The sequence below is a fragment of the Eriocheir sinensis genome, chromosome 52 (assembly GCF_024679095.1).
Source record: "Eriocheir sinensis breed Jianghai 21 chromosome 52, ASM2467909v1, whole genome shotgun sequence".
NCBI classification, from domain to species: Eukaryota; Metazoa; Arthropoda; class Malacostraca; order Decapoda; family Varunidae; genus Eriocheir; species Eriocheir sinensis.
In genome coordinates this window covers 7742543-7766764 of record NC_066560.1, presented here as the reverse complement: position 1 = coordinate 7766764, position 24222 = coordinate 7742543, and the positions used below count along the sequence as shown (strand labels likewise).

Below are 24222 nucleotides of genomic sequence, written 5' to 3'. Positions count from 1 at the left end.
AAAAACGAAGAAAACGAAGAACAACAACAACAACAACAACAACAACAACAACAACAACAGAAACAACAACAACAAATTAAATATACAAGTCAGAATAGAGACAAAAGTACTCGAACAATAAACGCAAACAAACAAACAAAAAATCATAAACATACAGGCATATTTTTTTTTTTTTATTCAAGGGCATAGCAAGAAGAGGACGTGGGTCAGTTAGCGGTGAAGGTACAGGTGGGGGAGAAGAAGGAAAGACAGGAGTGTACAGCTGTGTGGTGTAGGTTCGATAGCTGTTCTGGTGTCGGTATTGTTTATCGGGCACCTTATTTGTATACCCCCAGCGTGCTCTGTATTTCCCTCCCCCCCCACCTACCCCACGCCCACCCTCCCCTGGATCATAAAGAAAAAGTACATTCACTTACATTAACTGGTCTCTTGATGCCTCCCTTCATAAGCAGTTTAATTAAAGAAGGGGAAGAGAGGATAAGGGAGAGCGCCAATTTGGGTCTACTTTCTCAAGTAATTTAATTTAAGAGACGGGAAGAAGGGAAAGGATTTGAAAGAAGGCACATACAACCCCCCCCACACACACACACACCCCACACACACACGCACACACACACCGTTTTCCAAGGTCACGCGTTCTGTAATGAAGGAGAGAAGTGTGGTTGAAGGAATGAGAAAGGAGCGAGACGAGTGCGGTGAGGATGCGAGGCGGGGAATGAGGGTGAGGAACGGGATGAGGAGAGACGTCAGGAAATGAGCAGAGGAAGGTTGAGGCTGAGGAATGAGGAGAGGAAAGGAGGAGGCGTGAAAATCTGAGTCTGTGTGTGTAGAGGGGACGGGGGAATGTTAAGCACTCGTGTGTGTGTGTGTGTGTGTGTGTGTGTGTGTGTGTGTGTGTGTGTGTACCAGCTCGTGTGTGAATATGTACGTATCGTGATGTTAGGAGAGCAAACGTTACCAGTGAAATACAACTCAAGTCACACACGTTAAGATGACAACGTTAATACTAGGAATACGAGGGAGGGAGAGCGGGAACAGGCAATAGTGGGGATAGATGGAACCGGAGGGAGGAGGGGGATACGAAGTCGAGGTGAGATCCCCCTTCATCCACCCTATCCTACCCCCCTTCACCCCCCTCCTGCACCCCTATGTATCAGTAATAAGCCAGGAGCTGTGGAAAGTGTTACAGGGAAATGTTGAAAGGACGAGAACGCCGCTGCAGGACTGTTGACACGACCTTCTCATGACAACGGGAGAAGGAGGAGGAGGAGAAGGAGGAGGAGGAGGAGGAGGAGGAGGAATAGAATAACATGGACGAAACTGAGGACAAAAAGGTCAAAGTGAACAGTGAAGAATGAAAAAGAGGAGAAGGAATAGAAAGATGAAGAGCGAGAATTGGAAGCCGAGGAGAAGGAGAAGGAGGAGGAGGAGGAGGAGGAGGAGGAATAGAATAACATGGACGAAATTGAGGACAAACAGGTCAAGGTGAATAGTGAAGAATGAAAAAGAGGAGAAGGAATAGAAATATGAAGAGCGAGAATTGGAAGCCGAGGAGAAGGAGAAGGAGGTGGAGGAGGAGGAGGAGGAGGAAGAATGTTACATGTATAATATTTTTTTCACCCCTTTAAACAATTTCTTTCTAACATTTTTTTTCTAATCTATCTTTTTTGTTGCTGTTTTTACCTGAACGCATATCCGAGGTTTTTATTTCTTTTTTTTTTTTACGTGTTGATGTTTTGCCTGAAAAGAATCATATCAAGTATTTTAAGACTCTCTCTCTCTCTCTCTCTCTCTCTGAAAATTGCAATCTCGACATTTTTTTTCCTTTACAAACACTCCAAAATTATTAAGCCTTTATTAATCTGCTCCCCCGTCCCCCCCCCCTCTACCCCCGCCCCCCTCCCCTCTACCCCCGCTCCCCCCGAACCTCCTCCTCCCCTGAAAAATGTATACAAGATTATGATGAGGAAAGAAGAAAGTATATAGAAAGAACAAGAACAAGGACAGCAATAACAAGAACGTGAACTAAAATAACAAGAATTAGAAGGACAAGAACAAAGAAAACAAGAAAAATAACAAAATAAAGCAAGAACAAGAAGAAGAGGAAGAAAAACAAGAAGAAAAAGAAAACTATACGAAAAGAGGAAGAAAAAGAAAATGGAAAAACAAGTGAAGAAAATATGAACAGGAAAATAAAAAGTAAAAAAAAAAGAAGCAGAAAGAGGAGGGAAAAGAGGAAAAGGAGGACAAAATTATGTTGTGTGTGTAAGGAGGAGAAGGAGGAGGAGGAGGAGGAGGGAAGGAAGGTGAATGTCTCTCCCTCTCTTCCTTCCTCCCACCTTCTCTCCCTCTCCCCCTTCTCCCACCTTCTCTCCCTCCCTCCCTCCTCCCACATTCTCTCCCTCTCTTCCTTCCTCCCACCTCTCCCTCCTTCCCTCCTCGCTTTTTCCTCCCTGGGGCAGAACGAGGATGTAAATATTTGCAAGTACTTCTTCCCTCCTTCCCTCCCCTCCTCCCCATGCCCTCTCCCCTCTAAACTAGCTTCCGTTCTCTCTCCTCCCCCTCCCTTCTTCCCCTCTCACTCTCTCCCCTCCCCTCCTCCTAAATTCCCTGCTCTTCCCTGTTCTTCTCTTTCTCGTATTAAAATTTCCTCTCGACCTCCCTTTCTCAACCTCTCTCCTCCTCTTTCTTTTCCTCACCTCATTCTTCCTCTTCCTTACTTCCCTCCTCACTTCTCATATTTATCATTTTTTCTTCTCTGAATTTCCTCCGTGCCTCCCTTTCTCACTTCCTTTCTCTCCCTCTTTCTTTTCCTCCTTTCCTAATTCTTCTTTTTTCCTTCCTTTCTCCTTTCTTATATCTATCCCTTTCTCGTCTCTGAATTTCCTCCCTTCTTCCCTTCCTTGTTCTCTTCATTATTTCTTCTTTCCAACGAGTATTGCTTCTTCTTCTTCATTACTTCCTATACTTCTTTAATTCTCTACTTCTTCTCTTCTTCATCCTTCTCACTGCGCCCTTCTTTCTCTCCTTACTGTCTTCTCCTTCCTTATTTCCCACTTTTCTTCGTCAACCTCTTCCTCTTGATTCTCTTTCCACACTCCTTATGTCTTCCTCTTCCTCATTCCCTACCTTTCATCCTCCTCCTCTTCCTCTTCTTCCTTCCGCACTGACTGGCCTAACTTCCCTCATTCCTCTGTTTTCTTTCTCATCATCTTTCTCATTCTCCCTCATTTTTTTTCCAGTTGCCCCCCCTCCACCCCCAAACTGAGTGCCTTTCCTCCCTCCACATTCCTTCCTCCCTACCTCCCTTCAAGGCATAATGCTCCCTCCCTCTCTCCCTCCCCTTTATCCTCCTAGACTGAACACTCATCTTTAGACGCCTTTCCCATCTTCCTGTAACCCCCTTTCCATTCTCTCTCTCACTCTCACTCTCTCTCTCTCTCTCCTTCTCCTCCTCCTCCTCCTCCTCCTACTCCTCCTCCTCCTCCTCCTCCTCCTCCTCCTCTTCTTCTTCTGTTATAAATTATCTGCATCATTAAGTAAAAAAAAAGATAATTGAATCTCGTCTTTCATAATTATGGAGCAAAATCTTTCTTTGTGCAACACTTAATGGATTCGGGTCACCTGCTTGTGCGTGTGCGTGTGTGTGTGTGTGTGTGTGTGTGTGTGTGTGTGTGTGTGTGTGTGTGTGTGTGTGTGTGTGTTTGTCGCCATAATCACAAGCCCATTTACACCTCCCATTACCCAAACACTTCCCGGTATTGCTTACACGGCACTCACTCTCTCTCTCTGTCTTTGAAAATTGCGTCTCGACATTTTTTTTTTCCTTTACAAACTCTCCAAAATTATTTAGCCTTTATTAATCTGCTGCCTCTCTCTCTCTCTCTCTCTCTCTCTCTCTCTCTCTCTCTCACCTGTGTTCAAGGTGTGCGGGGAGGAAAGGAGCGTTCACCGTTAACTAACTGCCTTAATTAACTGATAGGCAGGTGTGAGGTGTGGGCACGTCCCGTCGACAGATTAAATAATTATCAAAGTTCACCATCGTCAGGACTCGCCACCACCACCACCACCACCGTCACCACCAAAACAACCATCATCAACAACAACAACACTTCACCACCAGTATGCCTCTATCACTGCCTTCCTTAATGTACTATACCACTGTTAACGACCAATGTCACCACCAAAACCACCACCACCAAAACAACCATCAACAACAACAACACTGCAACCACCACTGTTTTCCTTCACCACCATTATGTTTCTATCACTACTTCCTTTGATGTACTATACCACTCACCACCACCATAACCTCCACCACCACCACCTCCACCACCACCACCAGTGTCTTTGCCCTCCTCTAATGACCCTCAATCACCACCATCACCACAACCATCACCACTCCCACCACCATCACTGCCATCACTACCACTATCAACCATTAATTGACACACACACACACACACACACACACACACACACACACACACACGACAAAAAATGATAACAGTAATAATGGCGTTAAAACATAATGAAAAAGATGATGAAACAAACAACTCCGTCAAGAATAATAGTGAGACCGATGATGATGATGATGGTGATAATGATGATGATGTTGATGGTGGTGGTAATGGAGCCAAGGCATCGAGACAATCACAGTCCGTCACCTTGAAGGGCCCTCCCACAGGTGTGCAAGCCGGCTAATTAGGCCAGTAATGATGCACCTTGACACACACGTCCGACCAGGTGACATGCTGATTATAACGTGTACGTGTGTGCGTATGCGTGTGTGTGTGTGTGTGTGTGTGTGTGTGTGTGTGTGTGTGTGTGTGTGTGTGTGTGTGTGTGTGTGTGTGTCGGCGGGAAGTTGATTATGTTGTGTAATGTCTGTTTCAGTGTTAGCTTGTCTGTCTGTCTGTATGTATGTATGTATGTATTTAGGTAGGTAGGAGAGAGAGAGAGAGAGAGAGAGAGAGAGAGAGAGAGAGAGAGAGAGAGAGAGAGAGAGAGAGAGAGAGAGAGAGAGAGAGAGAGAGAGAGAGAGAGAGAGAGAGAGAGAGAGAGAGAGAGAGAGATGGGCAGAAAGAAAGCATCAATCTAACTTAATATGAGGAAAGTTTATCTCACAAGGAAAGGAGGAGGAGGAGGAGGAGGAGGAGGAGGAGGAACAAAGGAAAGAAAAGGTATAAAAGTAGCAATAAGTCAAAGGGGATAGTCCAATCTCTCTCTCTCTCTCTCTCTCTCTCTCTCTCTCTCTCTCTCTCGTAGTAGTAGTAGTAGTAGTAGTAGTAGTAGCATCAGTAATAGTACCATCAAAAACAAACAAAAAACAGTAAATCAATCAAATAAAGCTAAAACAAACATCAATTACAATACAACATAAACATCACCAATGACAAGAAACAGTAAGAGTGTGTTTGGACGTGGGCGAAGGAGAGAAGAAAGAGGAAGAGAGATGGAAGATGAACACGACTTAGAGGAGGAGAAGAAAGAGGAGGAAGAGGAGGAGGAGGAGGAGGAGGAGGAAGAGGGGGAGGGATGAAAGTAGGTGGTTCATTTAACTAAACAAACGGGGGTACTACGTCAAAGTCTTGGAAATATGCCTGTTTTCTGTTGTCTTATGACCCAGAAGTTGAAGACCCACACACACACCGCTGCCTCAAATAGAAACCAGGTCAACTTGGAGGAGGAGGAGGAGGAAGAGGAGGAGGAGGAGAAGGAGGAGGAGGAGGAAGAAAAAGAAGAGGAGGAGGAGGAGGAGGAGAAAGAGGAGGAGGAGGGTAGAAAAGGAAGAAGAGGAAAATGATAGAAGAGGAAAATTAAAAAAGGAAGAAAAGAAGAAGTAGAACAACAACAACAACAACAACAACAGATTCACAATGACCAGATGAATTCCGTGAAAAATTGTCATGAATAAAATAATGAAAATAAAAAAAAATATTATACCTGGCTACAATAATTAATTCGAGAGAGAGAGAGAGAGAGAGAGAGAGAGAGAGAGAGAGAGAGAGAGAGAGAGAGAGAGAGAGAGAGAGAGAGAGAGAGAGAGAGAGAGAGAAAAAAAAAACAGAGGCCTTCACGATCGAGTCACAGGAAACAAACAAATAAACAACCAAACAAACTTCTTCTCGATACACCACCACGAAATCCTACCTCCCCTCCCCCCCTTCTCCCCCTCCCCCCAACCCCACGCCCCCCTTTTACCCCCCGTGCAGCAGGTGGCATGTTTCTCCCCTCTATCTTTCCCATTTTCTCTCCCATCCGCCGGTGCACGAAAAATGGGAAGCGAAAAAAAAAATGGTATACTGAATCAAAACAGACCACAATAATTCTTCTTCTTTTTCTCTTCTTTCCGCAAACCAAGCAAGAAATAGGACAAAGGATCGAGGTTATTGCTATCTGATGAGCCTCGTAATAGCAGATTCCTGGAACGGGCTTTTTTGAGTAGCGGGGTTTTTTTCACATTTGTTTCCTTTTCCATGCCCTTGAACTGACTCTGCTATAAAAAAAAAAGATGGTGGTGGGTACGAATTATTGAAGACACCCCTAAAAAAATAGAATCAATCACAAAAAAAAATCAGTACTATTCTTTATGGATGTTGAAAGGTGAACTCCATAAATCCTGAATTCAGATTTTTTAGGGAGAAAAATGCTAAAATCTAACAAATGAATGAATGAATACGTGAAAAATAAGTACAGTACAATTATCCGTGAAACTAAACCTTGACCCATTGTTTCTCGATCTCCAGGCCACGAATTCGCATACAAACCCCAATTCGAATACTGATATCGAGTCACTGATAGCGAACACACACACACACACACACACACACACACACATCTCGTTCTATTATCCATGCATTGGTTTCCTTCTTCATCCATGTTAAAACACACACACACACACACACACACACACACACACACACACACACACACACGCTTTCCGGTTGTAGCCATTAATGTTTTATATTTTATTGTTACTTTTCCTCGTTTTAGTTGATTGGATTTTTTTGTTATTGCTGTTGTTTGTTACTTGCACTACTACTACTACTACTACTACTACTACTACTACTACTACTACTGGAATGGAACTCTTAAGGAGGAGAAAAACGCCAACGAAACTCTCAATACCAAGCCCCAAGAAGTCTGCACCATGGGAGATTAAGTAAAAAGGCCCCTAAATTTCTACCACGGCTCTGAGACAAAGGACACCACACAGGATTTCGGACAGCCAAGAAATGAAGGTGATAAACAGACTAAGGAGGAGGAGGAGAAGGAGGAGGAGGAGGAGGAGGAGGAGGAGGAGGAGGAGGAGGAGTAGCAACAAAGGGTCATATCTCACAAAGCATTGACTGTATTATGGAGCTTAAGGTGAATTGAGTCTGAGGTGAAGGCAAACTAGACTGGCTTGTGTGCGTGTGTGTGTGTGTGTGTGTGTGTGTGTGTGTGTGTGTGTGTGTGTGCGTGTGCGCCAGGTGTGTCAATACTAACATTAGTCCTGTAGCTCGGATCACACGCTGAGCTCTGAATAAATACAAAAAAGTATATATGTATGTTATCAATAAGACCAATTTAAATTAATCCTGCAATTTGAGTCAAGGATTTGCCGTCCCGCGTCCATTCATAAAAAAAAAATGTTATAATGTAAAATGGTGTGATGGCAAATATCTTGTCGCACGAGATATACTGATTGCCTGAGAGAGAGAGAGAGAGAGAGAGAGAGAGAGAGAGAGAGAGAGAGAGAGAGAGAGAGAGAGAGAGAGAGAGAGAGAGAGAGAGAGAGAGAGAGAGAGAGAGAGAGAGAGAGAGAGAGAGAGAGAGAGAGAGAGAGAGAGAGAAAGGGGGAAGGGGGAGAAGAAGGAGGAGGAGAGGCAATATATAACTGTCAATAATCAAGATTCTCAAAATAAATTAGAAAGACTCGTTTGATTCCTTCTCTATCTCTCTCTCTATCTATCTATATCTATCTATATATATATCACTATCTTTCCATCTATATATCTAATAATCGACCTTTCATTTTCAAGATATTTCAATAATCAATAGCGGCAATTTCATATCATCAACCTTCTCCAACACCACAATAGCGTTTTAGATACGTGGTGGCGGTGTTGGTGGTGGTGGTGGTGGTGGTGGTGGTGGTGGAGGGGAGAGGGGAAAGATGGGGGGGGAAGGTGATCGTTAGCCACACAGGTAAGCTCAGTACGGCCCGGTAACATGTGTTGAAGGTATGTCTGGGATGGAGCAGGTGAGGGCATAACCATCTGACGGGGCTAATTGCAGGTGAGAACCGTACTGCACCTTTAGAGAGAGAGAGAGAGAGAGAGAGAGAGAGAGAGAGAGAGAGAGAGAGAGAGAGAGAGAGAGAGAGAGAGAGAGATGGTATCAATGTCAGGGTGTCATACGAGAATCCTTTACAGTTTCAACACACACACACACACACACACACACACACACACACACACACACACACACACACACACACACACACACACACACACACACACACACACGCCGGCTTGCTTGCTGGCCGCTCCATAACGTGCAGGCAACATTAATAATTTCTCTTGTAACGTGAACCACCTTTTCTTAACACATTACGTATTTTCCTCGCGCAATTTGATCAAACGAGGCATATTTCATCACAGACAAACCTCATTAATGCAGAGTTTTACCGCACCTCCCATGCTCCCTCCTCCTCCTCCTCCTCTTCCTCTTCCTCCTCCTCCATTACCTGTTTCATCTTAATACCTTCACCTCCATTACACGAACGCGGCGAAATTTTTCCCTACGAACCGCTTCCGTTACGAGGCGTGAAAGTGGCAGGAGCCGTCCCCGCCTCTTACGACATTTTTGCTCCTTTTCCCACTTCCTTAAAGGGACGGATTTTGCCTGACAGAGCCCCCAAGGTGTCCACAAGCCACTACCCTCCCCAACCCGCACACCACCGTTACCTTGGGCCTCTCAACGCAATAACCATGTAGACGTGGGAGCAAACGAGACTCGAGGTAAAGTTAGTTGATGCCAAGTTGCCTCTCTGTAAGGGTTAGCAAACGCACATTACTTCAACTGCTACTACTATTACTTATACTATGAATCTCCCCACTACTACTACTACTACTACCACTACTACTACTACTACTACTACTACTACTATTACTACCACTACTGCTACTACTGCTGCTAATAATAATAATAATAATCTTCTTTCTCTTCCTCTGCCCTCTCCTCCTCCTCCTCCTCTTCTTCCTCCTCCTCATTAAGTGACCTCCTCCCCCAATGTCTCCTGTCGTTCACTTGTTCTCAACTAGACACGTTCCTTCCCCTCCTCTTCCTCTTCCTCCACCTCCTGCCGATCATCCTCCTCCTCCTACCGATCCTCCTCCTCCTCTTCTCCTCCTCCTGCCGATCCTCCTCCTCCTCCTCCTCCTCCTCCTCCTCTTCTTCTAGTATCACATACTGAGCACGTGGCATCTCAGTTAGATGGGGGGGGTTTCTACCTAAAGTGTGTGTCTGTGTGTGTGTGTGTGTGTGTGTGTGTGTGTGTGTGTGTGTGTGTGTGTGTGTGTGTGTGTGTGTGTGTGTGTTCACGTAAGCCTAATCCAACGAAAGAGAGAAAGCGGGAAAATCAATCTTGCTGATAAAACACAACGTTACCTAACCAATATTATTATCGAGAAGACTGACTGATTCTCTCTCTCAACTGGAAACGGAGTCGATGTATTAAAACTGTCTGTCTATTTATCTGTCTCTTAGTCTGTATTTCGGTCCGTTTGTCTTTATTTAATTAGAGTATTTTAATGAGGGTTTTTTAAGAGACCGTGAGATAATACGGACGAAGATCACTGTCATGGATGAGTGAAGTTGGTGTGGTGGTTTAGTTTTATGCCCCTGTGAAAAAAAAAAGTGGTATTTCTTTAGGATTATCAAGACACCTCTGTGACCGACACTGACCCTCTTCTGGCATCTGATTCTTTCACTCTTTTACTGGAGCAGCGGTTTGGTGAGCTTTGGTTTTGGTTTGTTATGCCCTATTGCTGTTCCTGTTGAAAAGCAAAGAAGTCAAGGAAATTTGCACACAGCGGTAATGGCTTCGTGATGTTAAGATGTGCTGTCTTATTACATAATTTAGCTCATCGGCAGCGTAGTTGGTTTGCTGCCGTGACTTCTATTCAGAGGGTCCGGGTTCAATCCCCGGCACTTAGTGGTGTTCATTATGGGATATTTTCACTGTGTCAATACAGCTTCTCTAATGTATATATATACACCGTGTGTCCCATTAGGGGTTGATTAAAAGCGTTTCCGACAGTCACGAGTGTGAGCGGGGTCACCTTCACCTTCATGTCCACAGTGCGGGGCTGGGGCGTCAGGTATTGGCCGCAGAAGTGGATTCTGGCGCGGTGGCCTTTTAGCTCATCGGCAGCGTAGTTGGTTTGCTGCCCTGGCTTCTACGCAGAGGGCCCGGGTTCAATCCCCGGCACTCAGTGGTGTTCATTATGGGAATTTTTCAAAATGTCTTATATCCTTTACAACACTTCGCTTTTTTTTTTTTTTTCTTGTACTTATCGTGGGCTTGATTTTTGTTTTTACAGTTAAGGAAACAGCTCAAAGGAAAAAAAGAAAACAATAATTTAGAAAAACGCAAATCACTGCCTATTAAAAGAGATAAGAGGAGTGGCCAAAAGAGAGGTCAATTTCAGGGAAGAGTTCAAGTCGTAGGCAGGAGGAAATAAAAGTGAAGTCGAAGAGTCGTAAAGCCGTACTTTTCTTTATTTCCATGTTGTTGTAATTTTCTTTGTTTTACTGTTCTGACGCTTTTTTCTTTCTATTTTCTAATCTTTTTTCATGTATTTTTTTATTATACTGTTTTAAGAAAGTTTTCTTTATTTTCCTATTTTAATCCAATTTTCATAAGTTCTAAGTTAGGAAACAACTTTAATATTAATAGGATTCCCGCGTTCCCTTACCAAACACTTTTTTTTATATTTTTTTAACCTTACACACTCTCTCTCTCTCTCTCTCTCTCTCTCTCTCTCTCTCTCTCTCTCTCTCTCTAACTGTGTCTCGCCCGGAAAGTTCACGGAATCGCCATTGTCTTCTTGTTCGGATTTGTTCAGAGAAACTTGGACGACAAACTTAAAGAGATAAACAGATTTTTTTCTTTTACACCAGCATATTTTTCTTTTTCTTATCGACATTTACAAAGAAGCCGGTAATAAGTCCAGTCTGTGAAGGATGACTTTTGTTTTCTCTCCTAATGATGTTTTTTTTCGGAGGTGGTCATGAAAAAAATGCAAAAAATAAAAGTTAAAACAAAACTGGACGTATTTTTGGCGAAGATCATTAAAAAAAAGGAGAAGGAAAAAGATGAATTTGAAAGAGAGTGAGTGAGTGAGTGACAAAGGAAGGAAGATAAAAAAGAAGGAGGGAAAGGAGAAGCAAGAAGATGAATTTGAAAGTGAGTGACGAAGAAAAGGAGATAGAAAAGAAGGAAGAAGAGAGAAAGGAAAGGCAAGAAGATGAATTTGAAAGAAAGTGAGAAAGTGACGAAGGAAGGAATATAGAAAAAGAAGGAAGAGGAGGAGGAAGAAGATGAATTTGAAAGAAAGTGAGTGACGAAGAAAGGAAGATAGAAAAGAAGGAAGAGGAGGGAAAGGAGGGGCAAGAAGATTAATTTGAAAGAGAGTGAGTGACGAAGAAAAGAAGAGAAGAAAGAAGGAAGGAAGGAAGGAAGGAAGGAAAAGTAGTGAAAGAGCGCAACAGAAGAAAGGAAAAAGAAAAGTGAAAATGCAAAACAAAATGAAGAGGAAAAGCAAAACTGGAAAGCGATGGAAAGAAGAGGGGAAAATTTGCAGTGAAAAAAAGAAACAAACAAAAGAAGTACAAAAGGAAGCAGTTGAAGAAGGGAAAGAAATAACCGGGAAAAGAAGGTGAGAAGTAAGATAAAGAATAGTAAGAATGAAAAACAAAAATAAAAACAAAACTGGAAAAAAGAAAGAAAAAGGAGAAAATTTGCAGTGAAAAAATGAAGTAAGAGAGGAAGCAGTTCAAGAAAGGAAGGGAATAGAGAAGGAAGGAAGGAAGGAAGAATAAACAGGGAAGAGGAGGAAAAAGAGAAGAAAGGGGTGGTTAGCTGTTTATTGGGGACTCGTTCACGACTTCCATTGCTAACTTCGCCTTCAATATAATGATCACCGATTTGTTCAACAGACACGAACAGATTGCAGGCATTGTTTTCAGGCGAGTGTGTGGGTGTGTGTGCGTGTGCGTGCGTGCGTGTGTGTGTGTGTGTGTGTGTGTGTGTGTGTGTGTGTGTGTGTGTGTGTGTGTGTGTGTGTGTGTGTGTGTGTGTGTGTGTGTGTGTGTGTAATGATTTGTTTGGTCCATACATATTTGTCTGTCCGTCTGTCTGTCTGTCTGTCTGTCTCCTTGAGGGATAATATTAAAAAAGAAAAAGGAATGGAAGAAAGGAACGAAGGGAGGAAGAACGGCAAGAGGAGGAGAAGGAAAGGAAGGGAGGAAGGAAGAAAGGAAGAAAGAAAGAAAGAAGAAGGAGGAAGGAAGGAGGAAGGGAGGGAACGGTAGCGACCCAAGATTAAAGGTCCATTGCCACAAGAGGAAAAGGGAAAACTATGGGAAAAAACAATAAAGGGGGATGGAAAAACAGCAAGAAAAAAGAAAGGGTGAAAAGTGAGGGTGGGGAAAATAAGGGAGGAAAAGAAAGGAAAATGAAGGGAGGAAAGGCGACGAGAACTTGACAATCCTCTCTTTTCCTTCCCTTTCTCTCCTCCTTTAATTAAAACTTTTCTTCATTTTCCTTCTTCCTTCTATTCATTCTATTTTCTCTCCCTCACTTTCTCTCCCTCTGTCAAAACTCTTCTTCCTCTCCATCCCTCCCTCCCTTCCTTCCTTCGTCCACCTCTACTTTAAACCATTCTCTCTCTCTCTCTCTCTCTCTCTCTCTCTCTCTCTCTCTCTCATTATAAGGGAGGGCGATTTAATGGTGAAAATGGAAGAGGAGAAGAAAAGGAGAAGAGGAGAATAAGGAAGAGAGTAATGAGGAGGAGAAGAGGAAATCTAATAAACAAGAAATGGAAGAACTGATGATAGTGGAAAAGAGAAAGGAGGAAGATGGCAAAACTTGATGATGGTGAAGAGCATGCAAGACAGAAGAGAAAGACTGGAGAGAAAGACTGGAGAAAAAGAGAAGAGACTGGAGAGAAAGACAGGAGAGAAACACTGGAGAGAAAGACTGGAGAGAAAGAGACTGGAGAGAAAGACAGGAGAGAAACACTGGAGAGAAAGACTGGAGAGAAAGAGACTGGAGAGAAAGACTGGAGAGAAACACTGGAGAGAAAGACTGGAGAGAAAGAAACTGGAGAGAAAGACAGGAGAGAAACACTGGAGAGAAAGAACGTCAAGAATGGAAGAAAGATTGAGAGTGAGGGAAGGGAAGAAAAACAAAAGACGGGAGCAGCAGGAAGAGGAGGAGAAGGAGGAGGAGGAGGAAGAGGAGGAGGAGGAGGAGGAGGTGAAATGGGTCAGTGGCCGAAAGGAGGAAAGTGCAAGGGAAGAAGGAAAGGAAAAAGAATTGAGGACGAAATAAAAAGAAATAAAGGAAGTAGGAGGAGGAAGAGGAGGAGGAGGAGGAGGAAGAAGAGGAGGAAGAGGAGGAAGAGGAGAAAGAAGAGGAGGAAGAGGAGGAGGAGGAGGAGGAAGAGGAGGAGGAAGAGGAGGAAGAGGAGAAAGAAGAGGAGGAAGAGGAGGAGGAGGGCAACAATGATCACTCAACAAAGTTTGCTTCAACACCCACGCGCTCCTCCTCCTCCTCCTCCTCCTCCTCCTCCTCCTCCTCCTCCTCCTCCTCCTCCTCGTCCTCCTCCTCCTCTCTGATTTGCTTATTCGTTTCTTAAATTCCTTTCCCATTTTACGACCCAAATCTTTCTCTCTCTCTCATGCAATCTTCTTTTCTGGAATAATCTTGGTAATGAAAAGAAGGAGGAGAATGAAAAGGAGGAGGAAGAAGATGAATTTGTAATAAAGGGAATGAAAGGCGAAGGAAGAGGGAAAGAAAAGAAGGAAGGAGAAGTTGCAAAGAGAATTGGAAAGAAAACGAAAGAAGGAAGGTGAAAGGGAAGGATACATAGAGGAATGATATAATGGAAGGTGGAATGGAAGGTAGGTAAGTAGGAGAAAATAAGATAAGAAGAGAAAGGAGAGATAAGAAGGAAGGAAAGTAGATGAGGATGAGGATGTAGGTAAGGAGAGATGAAGGTAGAAAACAAAACAGGTAAACTTGGAAGAAAGGAAAGTGAGAAGGATGTTAGATAAGGAAGGTAGGGAATAAGAATGGTAAGTAAAGATATAGATAAGAAAAAAAGAAAACCAGGAGACATGATGAGTGAGAAGTAAGGGAAGTAGAATGATAGGTAAGAGGGTAGGGAGGAGGGTAGGGAAGGATCTAATGAAGGTAGGCCGCAGGTACCTTCACTAATGATACCAATTTGTGAACTAATTAGTGGACGGACAAAAGTTTGGAGACAAATTTTACTCTATTCTTGATGGACACGTATTGAATTTGTAGAGAGAGAGAGAGAGAGAGAGAGAGAGAGAGAGAGAGAGAGAGAGAGAGAGAGAGAGAGAGAGAGAGAGAGAGAGAGAGAGAGAGAGAGAGAGAGAGAGAGAGAGAGAGAGAGAGAGAGAGAGAGAGAGAGAGAGAGAGAGAGAGAGAGAGAGAGAGAGAGAATAAAAAAGAAAGAAAGAAAGATAGGAAGAGAGAAAGAATGAAAAGAAATAAAGAAGGAAAGAAAAAGAAAAAATGAAAGAATAAGAAAGAAAGAAAGAAAGAAAGAAAGAAAGAAAATAATACCTTCAGAGAAACAATTCATACTATTTCTCCAATCACTTCACTTCCTTTCCTCTTTCCCTCACTCCTTTTCCTCCTCTTCCTCCTCCTCCTCCTTCCTGTCCTTCCCTTCCCTTCACTTTTGGGTAACAGCAGCAACATCATGGTCCATTTTTTATGTTGACAGTATGGGAACTTCAACCTTTAGGCGTCGAAGCTACTCACTCTCCCCCCCCCCCCCCCCAACTACACTCCCCCCAACCACCTTCCCTTCTCTCCACCTGGTTCACCTGTGCGTCTCACCTTAATGACTACGCCTGTTGGCATTACCTGAGTCGTTAAATGCTTCCTTTTTAATGCAGGTAAGTGCAAAAAGAGGTGATGATGATGGTAATAATAAAAGTAATAATAATAATAATAATAATAATAATAATAATAATAATAATAATAATAATAATAATAATAATAATAATAATAATAATAATAATAATAATAATAATAATAATAATAATAATAATAATAATAATAATAGATTTAGAGGAAGCATTTTATAATTATTCCATTCTCGCACTACAACGTTGGTGAAGAAAAATTTGGTGCAGTCTGAATTAACTTGTCTATATTTAAGTTTTGTGTCATCATTCCTCGTTCGCGAAGTGTCACCGATCATAAACAATTTTGATTTGTTTGAGAGAGAGAGAGAGAGAGAGAGAGAGAGAGAGAGAGAGAGAGAGAGAGAGAGAGAGAGAGAGAGAGAGAGAGAGAGAGAGAGAGAGAGAGAGAGAGAGACAGAGAGAGAGAAACGAAATGAAATACATAGAAAATAAATAGACGAAACTAAAAGGAAGGTATTGGTGATGTTATAGTTGTTGTTGTTGTTGTTTTAAGTGACGGTGTTGCTACAGAAGGAAGGAGGACAATGACGAGGACGACAAAAAAGAAGAAGAGGAGAATCATGAGGGAAAAAAAGATGATGATGATGATGATGAGGAGGAGGAGGAGGAGGAGGAAGAAAAGGGAGGAGTAAGAGAAGACAATAAAGATGGTTGTGGTAGTTATGATGGTGGTAATGGTGGACAAAGTAGTGGTTTAGTGGTGGTGGTGGTGGTGGTGGTGGTGGTCAGTTTAAAGGTAAGGCTTGTTTTGATGTCGCCGCCAGGTGTAATGGAGCGTGGCCAGGTGTGCATGACGGCAGGTAAGGCAAGGCAAGCACGATAATTGCACATCGAGTTAATTATGCCACGTTTATCACAATTAGTTTACGCTCCTGTTTGTGGCGGCGATGAAAACACTGAGATCAGAGTTGTCATACGCTTCCACCCCTCACATCAGCTGCTTCCAAAGGCCGAGAAGGAGATTAGTCGGGTTGTAATGAGAAAAGAAAATTGAGCAAAACTAAAAGATACAACAACGCCTTTCAACAACGCCAATCAACAACTCCAATCAACAACTCCAATCAACAACTCCAATCAACAATCAAGAATCAAGAATAAGTCATAAGTGGGAGCCATCACAAAGGCAATCCCACGCCAATACTGGACTGGACTGGAATGAGTGAGTTTTAGATTCATGGTACAGAGGGATCACAAAACTGCCCCTGGAGATACCCAAAACTCCTACGAAAGCCTAGTAAGTTGCGTGTGCTTGGGCGATGCAATATTTAAGAAATGACCCTAAACATCACATCACACTTAACTAGGCTTCATCTTGATTAAAACAGGTAAAGGGATTGATTTCGTTGATTTTCCTTTCGTTAGGGGGTGGAATAACTCTCTTTTTTATGGTGATGATAGTGGTGAATGTGGTGTTTGCAGAGGCGATACTAGTGGTGGTTTTGTTGTTGTTGTTGTTGGTGGTGGTGGTGGTGGTGGTGATAAAGTACATCCTCATAAGGGAGGAGGGAGCAGGTGTGTGTGAGTGTGGGGGGGAGGAGGAGGCAGCAGGTGTGTATGGGATGTAGGGAGCAGGTGTGGGAGGGAGGTGTGTGTGTGGGACGGGGAGGGAGCAGGTGTGTGTGTGTGTGTGTGTGTGTGTGTGTGTGTGTGTGTGTGTGTGTGTGTGTGTGTGTGTGTGTGTGTGTGTGTGTGTGTGTGTGTGTGTCCCGTCTCTCATATGCCTGTCAGGAACACAACAACATTTCACTGCTAACTCTCACCTGATCCATAAATAACTATACCTAACATTCTCCTCCACTTCCCTGTGCATCTATCATTTACACACTACAACCTTGACCTTCTCTCCGGACTGACTATTATAATCATCCTCTAATTCGTGTTAACCCCGTGACCGGATTTCCTACAAGAAGACATCACCAATTTACAGGAATGGAACAAAAAGTAGCTGCTAAAATTCAATGAAGAAAAATGTAGTCCTGCACCTTGGGAGGGGATATCCAGCATACCAGTACCACGTGGGAAACACTCCACTATCCACCACAGAGGCTGAGAAAGACCTGGGAATATATGTTACCAGGCTACCAGTGAAAGACAAATCCGTGCCTTTCGCAGCGGACGGGTTAAACAGAGACGAAGGTAACCGAGTGTAAGTGAGCATGTTTTTTTTTTTTGTTGTTGTTTTTTTACAACAAAGGAGGCAGCTCAAGGGCACAAAAAAAAGAAAACAATAATATAAAAAAAAAGCCCGCTACTCGCTGCTCCCAAAAATTACCACTACTCTCATCCTTCATTGGAGCAAAATGAACGTTCATTTTCCTTAAGATACGACATGGTGACGACATAGTGGTGAATGTGGTCTTTATAGCGGCAAGAGTGGTAGATTTGGTGTTGGTGGAAGCAGTGTTTTTTTTTAGCAAAGGAGTCACTTCAAGGGCATAAAAAAAAGGAAACAAATATGAAAAAAAAAAAAGCCCGCTAGTCACTGCTGCTAAAGAGAGTTAGAGGAGTGGCCGAAAGAGAGGTCAATTTCGGGAGGAGAGGTGTCCTGATACCCTCCTCTTGTGGTGGCGGTGGTGGTGGTGGTGGTGAGGTGTAAAAACTAATGATCTTCGGGGATGCAAATTCTGACATAAGCTTATACGGGAAAATTCAGTGCTGCCCTTAAAGGTTTGCATCAATATAGAAAATGGGTGATGGTGGTGATGACAGTGTAATGATAATGATAATGGGGACGCTAAATTTATACCAGACGAGACAATGATGGGTTTTTTTTAGTTTGCATTAGTATGGAGAATGATGCACTGTGATGATGATGATGATGATGATGATGATGATGGTGATGGTGACGATAACTTCCCTCCTTTTTCTTGTATATCAGGTAAACATAAACAAAACGACAGGTAAAACAAGCCCAGGTGAATACTGATTAGTGCAACAGGTAGTAAGCGCTTTTATGGACGAAAAGGTTAAACAAAAAATAATGGAAACCGAGAGAAAGAAAACTGAAGAAGAAAAATAATAGTAAGAAGAAGAAAAAGAAGAAGAAGAAGAAGAAGAAGAAGAAGAAGAAGAAGAAGAAGAAGAAGAAGAAGAAGAAGAAGAAGAAGAAGAAGAAAAAGAAGAAGAAGATGAAGAAGAAGAACAAGAACAAGAAGAACAAGAACAAGAAGAGCAAGAACAAGAAGAACAAGAACAAGAAGAAAGCATAGGAAAAGAAAGACCAAGAAGAGGAGGAAAAATAAATAAAAACAAAGAATGGAAAAGACAAAGACACATGAAGGAAAAAACAGGCAGAGTTTTTCCTACGACCAGAAAATGGGAAAAAAAAGCGAAAGGAAAACGAAAACCAGAACACATGTAGAAGAAAGAAGAGGAGGAGGAATAACAACAACAACAATAAAATAACAACAACAAAAACAAACATGACACAACAGCCCCTTCCCTTTAACCCCACCATCAGCTCATTAAATAAAATCTTACCTGCAAAAATTAGCTAAACTTTCCCGGACAGGTGTGTTAACGTAAAAGAGCAGGTGAGTTGATGGCTGGGCGGCGCGTGAGGCAGAGGTGTGGGGCCTAAACTGTGTTACGTCTAAACGATGTAATATTGCGCCTAAAGTATATGAATTACTCGACGCCCACACAGGTTTATAATGGACTGGGAGCAGGAGGAGGAGAGAGAGGGAGAGGGAGGGGAAGAGAGAGAGAGAGAGAGAGAGAGAGAGAGAGAGAGAGAGAGAGAGAGAGAGAGAGAGAGAGAGAGAGAGAGAGAGAGAGAAACAGACAGACACAGACAGAAAGACACAGATAGACACAGACAGACAGACACAGACAGACAGACAGACAGACAGACAGATAGACAGACAGAAAAAGAGACAAAAAACGCACAGACGGAAACAGAGGCAGATACAGAGACAAGCAGACAGACAGACAAGGAATGAGACAGACCGAGGCAAGGACAGATGACAGACAGACAGGCAGACAGACAAACAAATAGACAGACAGACAGAGGACATCACATCACCCTTAAAGTAATTGACGCATTATCCAAACAAGAACCACCACCATCACCACGACCACCATCACCCCCATCACCATCATAAGTAAAGTATCTATTTGATCACACACACACACACACACACACACACACACACACACACACACACACACACACACACACACACACACACACACACACACACACACACACATCCTTGCTTGCTCGCCCTCTCAGTGTTGCGTCATCGACAGTCGGGTGATGTGCTTGCTTGTGGCGCTGACCGGAAATACTTCTTCACTACAATGGTTTTTATCATATCGGTAGTTTGTTTTAATGGGTTGTTTTGCGTTAATTCATATCCTGATTTTTTTCTTTCTTTTTTTTTCGGTACAGAGAAGAATGACTACGATGATTCAGGGGTTAAGAAACTTGCCATACGAGGAAAGACTAAAACAATTAAACTTGCATTCTCTAGGAAGGCGAAGGGTGGGAGGTGACTTGATAGAGGTTTATAAATGGATGAAGGGCTTAAATAAGGGGGATATTAATAAGGTTTTGATGGTAAGAAAACCGGGTAGGACACGAAGTAATGGGTTTAAACTGGATAAATTCAGATTCAACAGGGACATAGGCAAAAATTGGTTTACTAACAGAGTGGTAGATGAGTGGAACAGGCTGAGCAGTCATGTGGTGAGTGCCAATACAACAGTCACATTCAAAAATAGATTAGATAAATTCATGGACAGTGATATTAGTTGGGGTTAGATTCACAGGATCTTAGGTTCACAGGAGCTGCCTTGTACAGTCATACCGGCCTCTTGCAGACTCCTATGTTCTTATGTTCTTTTGTTCTTAATTGGTCTCCGTTCTCTTTTATATTTTTCGTCCTTACTCGGAATGTGGTCTTTTTTTATTTTTCATTTCGCACATTAATACGAATTTTCTTTATCTTTCTTATCACTAACTATCTGCTTCTTCTTTTTTCCAATACTTCTTCCTTAACTTTCCTGACTTTTTTTTTTTTTGCCCTTTTCGTTCATACTCTCAACGTGATATGTCAAACTTTTTTTTTTATTTCGTTACACGCATTTCGGTTTTTTTTTTTTTCCTGGCTGTCGAATCCCATCCTGTTACATTCTTCTGTGTGAGTTGCTTGTTGGCCACTTTTCTTTTCTCTGTTCAATTAGTTTTTTCCTCGGAATGTAATGTTTTCTATCAAATTCTATTCTACGTATTTTAATTTCTTTTCTTTCTTGTCATATATTTTTTTTCCTACCGGCTTCCATATATGTCCTCGTTCTCTGCCTTTATCTTATTTTTTTTTCCTGTTAGTCCATATTCAGATTTTTTTGCTTTCATCGTCTTTTTCTGTTATTTTCTTTTTTTCCATATTTCGTTCGATTTTCTCATAGTTTCTCATCATTTCTTATTCGTTTTCTCTTTTCTTGTGTGTGAAAATTGCTCGTTCCTCGACTTTATTTATTTTTCATCCTTTTCGTTTAAAAAATACTTCCATTTCAATACTTTTCTCTGCCTTTTCTTATTCTTTTTTTCTTCTTTGTCCTTCTTCAGAAATTTGCTTAGTTTCCCGTGACGTGACCCTGTTTTCCTCTATTCATTTTTTCCTCCGTGAACTGATTTTGTTTCCCTCTATTCTTTATCATGATTTTCTCTATTCTTTTTTCTTTGCTTTTCACTACTCCTTTTTTTCCTCCGTGAACTGACACTGCTTTGCTCAACTCTTTTTTTTCCTCCGTGAACTGATTATGCTTTCCTTCATTTTTTTTTCCTCCGTGAACTGATTATGCTTTCCTTCATTTTTTTTCCTCCGTGAACTGACACTGTTTTCCTCTACTCTTATTTTTTCCTCCGTAAACTGACACTGGTTTCCTCCACTCTCTTTTTCCTCCGTGAACTGATTCTGTTTTCCTCTACTCTTTTTTCCCTCTAAGTTCTCGGATTGGGGGGATCCACGTCACTTCAACTTTGCATAATTGGAACATGTTTTTATCATCCTTCACATTCTGGCTGTTTTCTTGTTAGCCCACATTCAGAAATCGGTTTTATTTTCCGTGAACCAATCCTCTGTTCCACTACTCTTTTTCCTCGACAAGCTTTCGGATGGGAGGGATTCACGCCACTGCAACTATACATAACAGGAACATGTTTTTTCATCCTTCTCACTCGGGTTGTTTTCTGAAAGTCCTGGACCGACAGTATCTCCGGGGGGACTAAACAACTTCCTCCTCGTCTCTCCGCTTCTCACCTGGCGCTCGGCTCGCTCGTAGGTGAATGGACGGGAGAGCCAAGTATACACGCACGAATAACTTCACTGTATTACAAGGTGTTGAAGGAGATAAAAGATAATAATGATAATGATAATGATAACAAGCGGAAGAAGAAGAAGTACAGCAATGTGAACAAGAATAAGGAGAGTAAGGTAGATATAAAGTTATGATAATGAAAATAAACACAAACAGGAGAAGAAGAAGAACGAGTACAATGACACGAACAAAATCAAGAACAAGAACGAGAACAAGAAGAAAAAGGGGAAAAGGAAAACAACGAAAACAACATAAAATGATGATACAAATTACTTCAATAAAAAAAAATCACTGTATTGCAAGGTGTTGGAGGGAATAAAAATAATAACAAACGAGAAGAACAAGTAAAACAACAAGAACAAGAGGAACAAGAGCAAGAAGAAGAAAAAGAAAAAGAACAAAACAACATAAAAGTGACACATTGTACCTATTCCAATAAAAAATAAAAAAAACTGATCACTAACAAACTCAAGCAAAAAAAATGTCACCGAAAAACATAAATACAATTCCAGGAAAAAGAAAAACAAAGAAAAAACGAAGAAAAACACGTATAAGGCAAGTCATCGGCAATACTTTTCTTCTCACACACCGGTGGCCAGAGCATTGTCATCTCAGGACTCAGCGAGGGACACGGACAACGAGGCGGACACATGAGTATTGGCAGATGATACATAGCGAGACACAGGAGGGCATAGCGGCACAAGGAGAGAGCCAGAAAAAGTGTTGCCAGATAAAACACTTAAGACAACCGAGACAGACAGAGGTATTAACAGTTTCAGGAGACAGCGAGACAGCGAGAGAAGCAGAGGTATTGCTAGCTATCGCGACACAGCAGGACACAGTAACACACAGGGCGAAGAAGACAGAGATGCATTGAAAGTGGACACAGGGCAGGACACAGCACCGCCCTAGACACACATGGTACAGGAGGATACATAGGTGAGGTGAGGTGAGGTGAGGTGAGATAAAGGAGAGTCCGTTATGTCAAAGGAAAACACACACACACACACACACACACACACACACACACACACACACACACACACACACACACACACACACAATGAAGGGGGTGCACATGTACTGAATGAAACATGCGTAGTGACATACTAACGCGCACACACACACACACACACACACACACACACACACACACACACACACAATGGAGGGGGTGCACATGTACTGAATGAAATGTACACAGTGACATACTAGCGCGCGCACACACACACACACACACACACACACAGTAGAAGGGTTCAGCTGTAATGGAAAACATGTCACACTCACACACACACAAAAAAAAAAATAGCCACACACACACACACACACACACACACACACACACACACACACACACACACACATACACACACTTAAATCACATCCATAGATTCCGGATTTTACGCTTTCTGGGGTTCAAGTTTGACGCTTCACAACGAAACTCACTCCTGACGCAACACGATAACACTGGGGTTCGAACTGTATACCCGCGGCTTGTCACTTGAAGGCGTAAAGCTCCGACCCACTCGACCACCGCGCCTTCACACCCACGCACTCCCACACACAAGTCTTCAAGAAATCGTGTTGAAAATGATGCAATAACGCGCGTGTTTTGCCAGCATTTCACGGCTCATCGGATTTTTTTCAAGCATCAATGGGTTTAGCAGAGACACTCCTCCCCCTCCTCCTCCTCCTCCTCCTCCTCCTCGAGTTACCATAATCACGAACAAGCTCTCTTCGCCTTTCAGCAGAAGCACGCGAAAAAGAGCACAAACTTTCAGGTACTAACAAAATCACAAACTAAATTTTAATGCAAACCAGACGAAGTAGAACGATCACGATAATAATAATAATAATAATAATAATAATAATAATAATAATCGCACCATTTCGATTTTGAGAATATAAGAAGAAAAACAACCGGATGAACGAGTAAGCAAAGACGAATAGCATAAGAATCGTTGTGGAAAGACAGGAAGAAGAAGAACAAGAAGAAGAAGAAGAAGACGAAGAAGAAAAACAAGAACAAGAAGAACAAAAACAAGAAGAACAAGCAGGGAACAAGAAGAATCCATGAAGTTGCAGAGTGGACGTAAATTTCTTGATGTGGATAAGAAGTGGAGACGTTGTGGAGGAAGTGGAGGAAAAGGGCGAAGAAGAGGAGGAAGTGCAACAGGAGGAAGAGGAGGAGGGGAGATGGAGAAGAATGCTGGATGTTACAGAAAGAAAAGGGGATGAAAAATGCAAGAATTGAAAGTGGGTTATATAAGTGAGGAGTTGGAAAAGGAAAACGAAGTAGAAGAGGAGGAGGAGGAGGAGTAGAAGCAAGAGTAGTAGTAGTAGTAGTAGTAGTAGTAGTAGTAGTAGTAGTAGTAGTAGTAGTAGTAGTAGTAGGAGGAGGAGGAGGAGGAGGAGGAGGAGGAGGAGGAGGGGAGGGGAGATAAAGAAGAAAAACGCTGGGTGTAACAGAAAGAGAAGAAGAAGAGAATAATAAACACAAGAATTGAAAAGGGGTTATAAAAGAGGAAGTGGGAAACGAAGACGAAGTAAAAAAGAAGGAGGAGGAGGAGGAGAAACAAGAGTAATAAGAGGAAGAAGAAGAGGAGGAGGAGGAGGAGGAGGAGAAGCTCACACGTGGGATCCAGGGCCCGGACA

General features: G+C 42.4%; 1 protein-coding gene across 1 annotated transcript in view; it reads right to left on the bottom strand.

The window, feature by feature from the left end:
• Positions 1-24222, bottom strand: part of LOC126982837 (uncharacterized) — an 81414-nt gene that overhangs the window by 57155 nt on the left and 37 nt on the right. The window contains exon 1 of the mRNA XM_050835110.1: positions 24200-24222. This exon is cut by the window's right edge and continues 37 nt beyond it. The gene's annotated coding sequence lies outside the window, so the exon portion shown is untranslated. The remainder of the gene's footprint in view (positions 1-24199) is intronic.